Raw genomic sequence first — 11225 nt, 5'->3', positions numbered from 1 at the left:
TGCACCTATAAAAAGAAGGAGGCAAGTTACAAAGAGTGGAAATAGCATTGGGATACAGACACAGGAGAGAAGAGTAAATAGATTGGTCACTATAAGAGATTTGTAAAATTGTGGCATTCTTCACCCTTTCTGACAGACCTAGAAAGTAGACATAAAAACTCAGGAAAATTTAACACTTGGAATAAGCATTTGAGAAGAATTTTGGAGAACTAGGCTGTCTCTACTACAGCTCTGAAGAAATTCCTGATACTCTTCATTATTATGGGAGCTATTGGTAAGGTTTGATTTCAGGTTCTGATTTAAATAGGTACAGACTTGAGGGAAACACTTAATTTAAATATCCATTGTGCTAAATCTTAATCTAATTTAAGGACAATGAAGGGCAGCCTGATATTCAATGTCCTAGGGTAATACAACTTAGCATAGAGGATAGAGACCTGAATGAGATCACTAGCATGGATTTCCTGGTTGTTGGGACAATTCACCTGTAATTAAGGAACCTCGTGGTTATCTGATACCATCTATCATAGATGTATTAGTCACTTTCCTAATTAACAAATATCTGAAAAGAATCAGATTAAGGGAATAGAATTTTGTTTTGTCTTACAGTTTAAGAAGGAAAATAGTTCATCATATTTGGAAAGATACAGTGTATAAAGCAACATTAAGTCTGAAATCAGGAAATAGAGAGAGAGAATAGAAGGAGTACAAGCTATCAAACCAAAAGCCCGTCTCCACATGACAACCTTATCAAAGTTCCACCTCAAGTTTCCAAAACAACTCTACCATCTGAGAATGAAGTATTCAGACATGCACGCCTATGGAGACTATAACTGTCAATATTGTTGGTCAACTGAATACAGTATCACCTAGGAGATAGATCTATACATATATGTGAGGGAGATTCTATGCCAGGTTATTTGTGGTAGGAAGACCAAGTCTACCCATATGCAACAATATTCCATGGGGTGAAGCCTGGAATAAATATAAAAGAGAGAAAGTCAGCTGAATAATGTCCTTTATTTCTGTTTCTGGATAGTAACCAGCTAGTTGCCTCATGTTTCTGTCGACATTATTTTCTTGTCATGGTGAGCTTATTCTCTTAATTTTAAGCTGAAATAGACCCAACCTCTCTTAAGTTGCTTTCTTATCTGGCATTTTGTGGCAACAACAAGGAGCATAAGTAAGAGAAGGATATTTTAGTTTCAATCCACAACATTCCACCTTTGCCCTCATAGGTTCATAGCCTTCTCATAATGCTGATGCATTCATTCCAAGTGTAGAAGTCATCACAGGCTCTCATGATCTCACTGTTGTTCAAAAGTTGAAAGTCTTCTGAGACTCAAGGTGTGATCTCTTAACTGGGCCACTGTAAAAATTCAACCACAAGCTATGTACTTTCAACTCTCAGTGGCATAGTGCAAACACTCCAAGTCCAAAACTGAAGAGCAATAAGATGGAAACATTAAACCAAAAGTAAGACTAAAGGCTACCAGAGCAAACACCAAGCACTGCAGTTCCATGCCTGGAATCTGGAGCTCATGATGTAAATATCTGTGCTCCAAAGGTACCTTTCCCCTCCATCTCTGCTATCTGCAATACACATATTCTTTGGCTGAGGCCAGCCCTACTCTGTGCCTACAGCTTTCATTAGTCTCCTAGGCCTGGCATCTACAACTTCCTGAAGTTTCCATTGAGACTTAAGCTTTCCTTCATTGTTTCATACAACTTTCTCTTGGGACTTCCCACCAGGGTTTCAAACTCTGCCACTAAGGGACTCAGGGGGTTTCAGGAACTTTCATACAAGCTTCCATGACCCGTCACAGTTTTGTGTTTCAAGCATTAAAATTTGGTATCATGTAGATGATGTTGCCAAGTTCTTTCACCATTTTAAAACCCCAGTAAAAGAAATTGTAAGTCATCCACAACATGTAGATGCTCTAACATTGGATCTAGCTTCCCTGATGATAGTACTTCACAAGCATTGATACATATATTGTCTTTTCATCCTCACATTATTTTATGCATATTTATTTCTGACCAACTGGTCCATTTTGCAACAAAGTAAATTGCCAGCACACTCAAAATTATTATATTTTCTTGTCCTGTAATGTACAGCTGACTTATGACAATAATGCTATGACATGAGATATGCTTTAAATTTAGGGCTGACTATGCCACTTTCTGGTGGTAAAATGCACAGGACTGCAAACCAAAAGGTGGGTATTTAAGATTCTGATTTTACTAAGTGGCTTTAGAACCAACAATACCAATTTTTCTTTGCCTTTTATGCCAGGTACTTGGGGGTTCTAAGATCTCACCAAAAAACCCAGTTATGAATCTGATTTATTGGAAGCTAAGATTTCCCCTAGTCATTTGGATATTTCCCATCAGTGAACCCTTAGTCAGATGGATGGGTCGCTGCATCCTGTAGAGTGGTTGAAGACCAAAATAGTGCCTTGACCATTAGTCAATGGAAAATTGAAGTGGCTCACTGCCCTCTTTAACTCCAGGGATCTGATACCCTCTTCTAGCCTCTGTAGACATCTGTACTCATGAACCATATAAAAGATCAGAAAATGCACACATAATAGAAATGAAACAAATATTTAAAGAAGAATCCCCATGTCAACGCCAAATGTGCAAGTACTATAATACACTTTTTAAAGTTCAGTAACTAGCCTACTTTATAAAAGCTGTTTTTAAATACCCATTATTTTCCACGTCTTGGCACAGTTATTTTAAGAAGTACTAGAGGTGGCAGTTTAAATTTCAGGCCATAAATGTAGCCAAACTACTACAGGCTTATGACATTTTATAGAACTGGAGGTCTACCATGGTGATGATACAAACTTTCAAGCACCCAATGGACAAGTCTAAGCTGTGGACTAGGCCAAAGCCAAAGTTGACTGTGATGAATAATATCTTTCCTTATCCATAGTCACTTCTTTGAGTTATTTTCTAAAAACAACTGAGTGAAAGCCAGATATTTAAATATTTGCAGAGTTAGAATGAAAGTGATATTCCTATAGAAAATTTTGTACTTTAGAGCATTGCTAAAGAGACCCACAAATTTCATTCTCACTTAGAAGATCTTGTCCATTCACATTTCATTCTATGCTGATTTGTAAAAGCTATTTGAACAGTAATGAGTAAGTGCATTCATGGCAGTAGAGTTTCAAATTAGAGAGATACAAAATTCTAGAGATAGATCATGATGATGGTTGTACAATAATGTGAATATATTTAATGCTAATGAACAACACATTTAAAATAATAAGTGGAAATTTTATTTTACATGTAATTTATTAAGGAAGTTTTAAAAATATTTTTATTAATTTTTGAGAATATCATACAATATATTTTGATTGTATTCATCCATCCCTCAATTTTTAACAGTTCTATCCCCCTTCCCTACCCACCTTTGTGTTCTGTCTACCTGTCTGTATCTATCTATCTAATCTATCTATCTATCTATTTATCTATATCTATCTATCTATCTATCTTTCTTTCTTTCTTTATTAACCCATTCAGTCCAGTTTAAGCTTCCTGTATAATCTTGGGTGTGGCACCTTCCATTGTACCATGATTTATCCCCCAGAGACTTAAAGAAAACCAACTTTCTCTTTCTCAACTGATATCAATTGCCAATATCTTTTCAGATACTATTGGGACTTGAGGCCCAGATCCCCACTCCATGCTTGGATTTTGTTTGGTTTGAGCTTAAGGTAGTAGGCGGCTCCAATGAATCAATGTTTTACAGACATAGCATGGTATATAGACTCACAGCAGTGTGACAGCTGCACAACCTGGGCAACTTTGGCTGGCCAAATTTGTTTTCTGTGGTTCTAAAGGTTTATTTTAATAAGCCAAATATACTTACAAGTTATACAACATCTTCACCAATAAAAGTACAAAAAGTAAAGTCAGGAGATGTAAAATGGGGACACAAATTCATTGGTGAAACCACTACACTATAAAGTATTCAAAAACAAGGTGAACTGCAAAGAGGCAGTGAGGTAAGCTCTCAGTTGGGTAAGACATAAACATAAGTGACAAATGCCACAGAATGAGGGAGCTGTGGCCACATCCCCTCTTCCACCATACACCCTTGGCCTCTACTTTCATGGTTGTCATGCTCCATTTGTTTATGGTGAGTAGACAGGTGACCATAGATAGATACTTTGCCTCTACTCCTCCTTGGGCAGTTCTGTGTCAATGTGTGGAAACAGGTTATTCTGGATATATTGGTTTTCTTTCCTTTTCTTTTAAAGATGGCTTTCCAAGCCCTCTAAATTCAAAACATTTTATTCAATTTAACTAAAATTGAAAAAAATAGCATTTTCAGTATATTATTTTATACAAAGCAATCTAGATGTTCCCAGGATCAATGACTGTATGTTTATAATCCATAAAGATATCCCAGCCAAGCACTGAAGAAAATTCCTTAGATTGGATTACACTGGTTCAGTAGCAAGTCTGCCCACAAAGCACTTACCACAAAAAGAAAATTTTAGGGACCACATACAACTCTCTAGGAGATGCAGCTGGGATTTCTATGGTTTGTTCATTTGCAGCACTTCCATGTTGTTGCTTCCCTTGCCTACAACAAAATGTGAGTGAGCATCCCAGATACAACATCTGTGAGACAAAGTCATACAGTCAATGTCCCTAGTGCAGGTCCCAGAACCTAACATGTTGTCCAAACTGCCAGTCCAATGCTTGATGCATCATGAGAAATGAGCTGATTATACCTGTGTGGTCTTGGGTTGGTGTCTAATTGTACATGTCCCACACTTTTTTTGCTGCTGCCTTCATGTGTGGGGTTGGGGTTGCCAGGACTCACATGGACAGAGCTCTGGCTTCCCATCCCCAAATGATAGTGCAACCATCAGGTAGCAATTTGTAGGAAAGATGTAATTACTTCAATTCAAACTATTAAGTGGAGAGATGAGTCCCTGGTTGCCAAGGTAATACATATATATCAATGCCTTTGCTCTGTGTGTACACCTACCTCATGAGGATGTTGATGATAACTGCAGGCACTTTATTCTCACAGTTGACAGTGTTGATCTGGCAAGCACTTGGGTATTCTATGCCCAGTTAAGGTGTGTGTGTGTGTGTGGTGGGGGGTTGTTTGATAAATAGACTGACTCTGGCTGTACACAATGATGGGGAAGGAGTTTGAACTTTTTACAGTATTCAGACAGAAAACTAATATGTCAATATAGAATAGACAAGTTAATATAAATAATATTTGTCTCACAAAAAAGTGAATTAAGGCATAAAAGAAAAGATGCATATTTTTAACCCCATAAGATCCTAGTGATTTTCCTGATTTGATGGGAACAGTGCCTATCCATCCCTTTCTTCTATGTCTTTGTTTTAAGCAAAACCATAGTATATCTAAAATATCCTTCTTGAGTTTTGAAGATAACTGAGCTGAGACAGTCTCATGATTTCATCTCAAAAGTTTCGGACTTCCTAAAAATGCTTCATCAAAAATGTATCCATTGTATATTTTGTATATTAGGATACATCTGTTCTATTATGTCAGGGCTATTAACATGGCATCTCCCTGAACACTGTAATTCCTTTGTGTTGTCCTTAAATTCTTCCTTCCAGTTCTTTGAAATCATCATGGACACCTCACTATAAGGTATTTCTAATTTTGTTTTTGTTATTTGCAAGCAGCTATAATGCACAAATGGTATTCTTGTTGACAAGAATATTATGGAATGAGATCTATTCTGAGAAATAATGTTAGTAGCAATATCTTTCTTTATTCCTTATCAAATCACACTCCAGAAAGTAAGCCCATTATTTGTTGAGAGTTGATGTTTCAAGACTGAGTTTCAGCTCTCACTTAAAGGAAACAAGAAAAGTGTCTCCCCTTTGGGTGACTATTACTCAATCCTTCTGACTCCCTAGATCACACTAATCTTCAGAAGTAGGTCAAGTGACAGGAAACTTAGGGACAAAGAGCCTCCCATTAAGCACAGAGAGAGAAAAGATAGAATAGAATATTGTCTGTGAAAAGAGAGCCTGTCCCCAAATCTTACTAAATGTTTTCACTTACTTTACTCTGGTGATCCTAGATCAGCTCTCTTTTGTTCCTGTAGAGCTGGTCCCAGTTGGATAACCTAGACGTCTGACACTGTTTCAGTGATGTCCTGGAGCCAGGGCAGTGTATGCTAGAGGCAGATGGGAGCCAGAACTAATTACCAAAACTTCTTTGCCATCACACTTTCAATAGATGATTCTCTGACCCTGATATTTATATTATTTTCAAAGGGAAATTTCCAGTAGACTGATGACCTCAATATGTAAATGAAAGCTCAGTTCTGGCAGTGATATTACTCAAGTACTAACATGACTCTCCTTGCTGTGGGAAGAGACAAAAACAAAATCTGACTCATAATTGCCATGTAATTAGCAATGCAGTCAAAAACTGTGATGATTTGATTTTAAAATCTGTGTCTGTATTTAGAAAGGGACCAATACATGCTCCTGGATAGAATAGATATTCAAGTGAGGTTTCAGAGAGCTGATGATTGCTTCAAAGAGTCTAGAAACAAAATTATCCATGAGCTCAGTTAAGCAAATAAATACAGCAAGTATTCTAGGCTGTGAGCAAAATGATCTTGAGACTATTAAGTGGAAAATTCACATAAACCACTTCACTGTGTCTTGAATGGAAAACAGGAAGGAAAATGTAGTACATATACACAATGGAGTATTACTCAGCTGTAAAAAAAAATAATAATAATTATGTCATAAAACTTGTAGGCAAATGGATGGAACTATGATACTGAGTGAGGTAACCCAGACTCAGAAAGACAAACATCGTATGTACTCACTCATAAATGGATTCTAGATGTAAAGCAAAGGATAGTCAGACTGCAGCTGACAGCTCCAGATAAGCTAGAAAACAAGGAGGACAATAAGAGGGATGTAGATGACCTTGGGAAGGGGAAACACAGAAGATCTCCATGAAAAAACTGGGGGTGGAGTATATAGAGGGGAGGGGAGGGGGTATGAGGGAACAGGGAACAGGATGATCAAGCTGAAAGAGGGGCATGTTGGGAAATCAATGAAAGGTATCTTGATAGAAGGAGACATTATGGGGTAAGGGAGTAACCAAGAGCTAGGGAAATTTTTAGGAATCCACAAGGATTACCCCAGATTAGAGTAGTGGTCTAATTCACCAATCTGATTATCAGGGTGTCTGAACTGGCATGCCCTGGTAATCAGATTGGCAAATATCCTAACTGTAATCACAGAACCTTCATCCAGTAACTGGTTGAAGCAAATGCACAGATCCACAACCAAACACCAGGCCAAGCTCCAGGAGTCCAGTAGAAGAGAGGAAAGGGGGATTATATGAGCGAAGGGGGTCAAGATCATGATGAGGAAATCTACAGAAACAACTGAAACAAGCTCATAGGAAGCATCCAGTCTAGGCATATCATACCTTGGTCTGAGCAACTCAAAGTCTTATCCACCCCAGATAAGTATCCTGGTGAAGGTCAGTTACCACAGTCTTTTCAGTTGTTTCTGGGAGAATGATCTTTCCCTCTGGCATCCTCCAACAATCTGCAGGTTTGAGCTGTCCAGTTCTGTTTTACTGTAGAGTCTCAGGCAGCATTAAGTTGGGCTATTGTAGTGGTATTTGCTCTGCCCATGACTTTGGGCTATATGGCCCAAAGGAGGCAGTTCTTCCTGCCATTGTATGTGACCTCTGATAAGGGGTTGGAGAAGGGTCACATGCCCCTTTTCCCTGCTCCTGGCTGCAAGGTGGATTCGTTTCCAGTCAGATCAGAGGAAAACTTCTGCTCTCTACTCTGTTCTGTAATTGTGAGTGTATTTCTTCAATTTCTGTCTTAATAAATTATGTTACTCCTTTAATAGATTCATGTGGATTGATCATAAGTGGTGACCATGTGACAAGATAACCACACACTTCCTGAGGCTTCTGCCCACAGAGGGGCAATGGCAGCAGGTTGGCTCAGAGGCTTGAATACTCACTGCAGGTCAACCACACTAGCACTCTAGTGCCAGTGGATCCCAACCATGTGGACCTGAGCCCCTCATGTCCCTACTGGGGCAACTTGCGTGACAAACCCTAACACATGCAGGTGGCTGCTGATGAGTTTATCTACCCTGCAGAGCCCATGCAGCCCAAATCCCCCAGGAAGGGCCTGACCCCTGCTCAGGTGAGCAGCTGCATATCACAGCTTGGTGCCTGTAGACCAGGCAGCTGACACAACTTGTGAGCCACTCTCTGGCCAGGTGAGTCACAAGGCAGCATGAGATACCTTTCTAGTTCCATGCTTTTAGCGACAAGATAGGGTCACAATTTGCCTGTTTAGATATTACCAGCAGATGGTTCCTTTACTTTTAAGTTGTGTAGCAGGTGCCAATTCCAGAACACCCTGGGATGCCATGCTCTGCCTTTGGAGCATGCCTGCCCTCTCATCCACTCAGCAGCTTCCACCACTCTGGCTGAGTCCGGTCCTGGCACAGCACCCCTGCCTGCCATCACCAGCCCTACAGCACCAACCAGACAGGTGGCTCCTGCCAGGTGCATGACTGCACCTAAGCACTTCCATCTCGTTGTGTATTGCCTTATTGTTGTATACAATCTGTTGTGGTCCCAGCAACACTACCTAGTACTCAGAGGTTGCCTAGGTAAGTGCTTAATTCACAAGAGCCCTTCAGGGACCTCAGGCAGCTTGCACCAGACCTGCTTTAGCGCTACACTGGCATCACCTGCTGGCTGAACAGTGTTACTACACCCCCCCAAAAAAAACCATTGCAAGGATGGTAATACAAGCAAGCCATTATTTCATTCCATGTAAAAGTACTTGATAATTTTACACCTTAAGACTGACTAATAAAAAAACAAATTAGTAAAATTTCCTTTACAAATTTTGCATATTTCTCAAAACATGGCAGAAAATATTACTTCACAAGAACTTAAAACCTTTTTTTCCTGTATAATGAATGACATTTTACAGGAAATATAAGACCTTCCTGGGGCATAACCTGGCATGAACAATTTTGGCATTTATCATAATAATTCATATAGCATTTAAAAACTGGTTTAATGATAATAACAAAGATAAGTCATTATTGAGACTGATACAGGATTTAAAAGGTAGCAATGAAGACTTACATAAAAAGTTACTTTCTCTGGAATTTGCTACCCCAGATTTACAAGGTAGTAATAAAGGCTTATGTAACAGGCTCCTTAGTTTGAAATCTGCTAACTTACTATAACAAAGTCAGTCCATTAATAATAAATGTACAAACAGATTTGATTTTCTTGATAATCAATATAAACACTTAATGGATAGAATAATAGCTCTCCAGGGTGAAATTGTTGCTACTCAGATACTTTATAAGGAAGAAAGATTATCATTCAATGATAAAATAAGTTCTATGGAATAATGTGTTTCAAAAGAACATAAATGGTTGCATGATTCCATGAAATCATTGGAATCTTTTACAACAGAGAAGGTTCATTCTCCAGAACAGACCCTAGATTCTTGACGGCAAGTCCTAGAAGAAACTCTCAGTAAAAATGACAAGGGACATAATAGGCAGAAGGGCAAGGCCATATAAGTTATAGCATCTCCAGATGGATCTCATACAATGGCTTATCCAGTCATCATCCATGAGAGACCAGCAGATGACAGACATCCTGAGCCATATGTGAAATATAGGTTGCAACCTCTTCCTCTGAGAGATTTAAAAACCATCAAGGAAGTGGTAGTCACCTATGGTATACACTCATCACATGTAAAACAGATGTTAAATATATGGTCTACCACAAATAGAATCATACCAGATAATTGGAATCATTTAATCTCAGCTGTTCTAGAATATAGCCAGCAGTTAAAATGGAAAAGCTAGTTGAGAGAGGAAGTAAAGGTTCTAGAACAACAGGGCAAACAAGACCACAGGTTTTGAGGTCTCACAAGATTGATTTCTTGGTGAGGGACATTTACCTGATAGAAATGTATAAGACACTTATGATGAGCATACAATATCCCTATGCCATACAGCAGCACCAAATGCTTGGGAAAAAACCCAGAACCAGATAAATCAACTGAGTTATACACAAAGATATTCCAAGGACCATGAGAGCCTTATGCTGATACTTTTAACAAAGGCTGACCACAGCTATAAAAAAAAAAAAAAAAGCTATGTCAGATAAAGAATTAAGAAAAGTATTAACTGAGTCCTTAGTGTCTAACAATGCTAATACAGAATGCAAAAGAATACTTATGCCATTGAAGGTCAGATCAGCTCCTTTGGAAGAATGGATTCAGTACACTATCACTATTGAGTCTCTTAACTATAGTAATGAGGCTTGAATAGGAGAAGCAATTTCCAAAGGTGGAAGAAGGACTCAGAGTACCAAATGTTTTAACTGTGGTACATGAGGTCATATAAGTAGAAACTGTACATGGGGTGCTCCTAGAAGCAATACTCCCTCTAGAAATAACTCAAACAGGAGACCCTAAACTTCTGGATTATGTAGAAGATGTGGCAAAGACCGACACTGAACCAATGAGTGCAGATCAATAATAGAAATACAAGACAACCCTTTACTAAGAGTAAGTACCTCAGGGGGCCTCTTGCAGGCCCCCAAATCAAACATGGTCCAAACATTTCCAGCCACTGTGGAGGAAATTCCTCTCCAGGAAAATTAGATAACTTATTGTCTAATGTAAAGACAATACTGCAATGATAATAGAACAGTCCTGATGGATGAATTAAAAGTTACAAAGAATAAAATAAAATGAATATTTTTTCAGACTTCCATAAATGAACAAAAACCAAAGCTTAGAATTTGAATCAATTCTACCAGGAGGGCCTGGTAGACACAGCTGTGGATGTGATTATAATTACACCAAAATCATAGCATCTGAATTGGCCTCTTCAGGAGGTAGATGTCCAGTTTCTAGGGATTGGAACTCTATCTCAAGTAAAACAGAGTTTGAGATGGGTTGAATACCCAGATTAAAATTCCTACAATCAGAGCAAAGGACACAGTCAACGAGACAAAGCGACAGCCTACAGAATGGGAAAAGGTCTTCAACAACCCTACATCTGACAAAGGGCTGATATCCAGAATATATAAAGAACTCAAGAAATTAGACATCCAAATGCCCAACAGTCCAATTAAGAAATGGGTTATAGAACTAAACAGAGAA

Source organism: Onychomys torridus, chromosome 2 (genome assembly GCF_903995425.1).
Source record: "Onychomys torridus chromosome 2, mOncTor1.1, whole genome shotgun sequence".
In the NCBI taxonomy this organism is placed as follows: Eukaryota; Metazoa; Chordata; class Mammalia; order Rodentia; family Cricetidae; genus Onychomys; species Onychomys torridus.
This window is presented reverse-complemented; position numbering follows the sequence as displayed.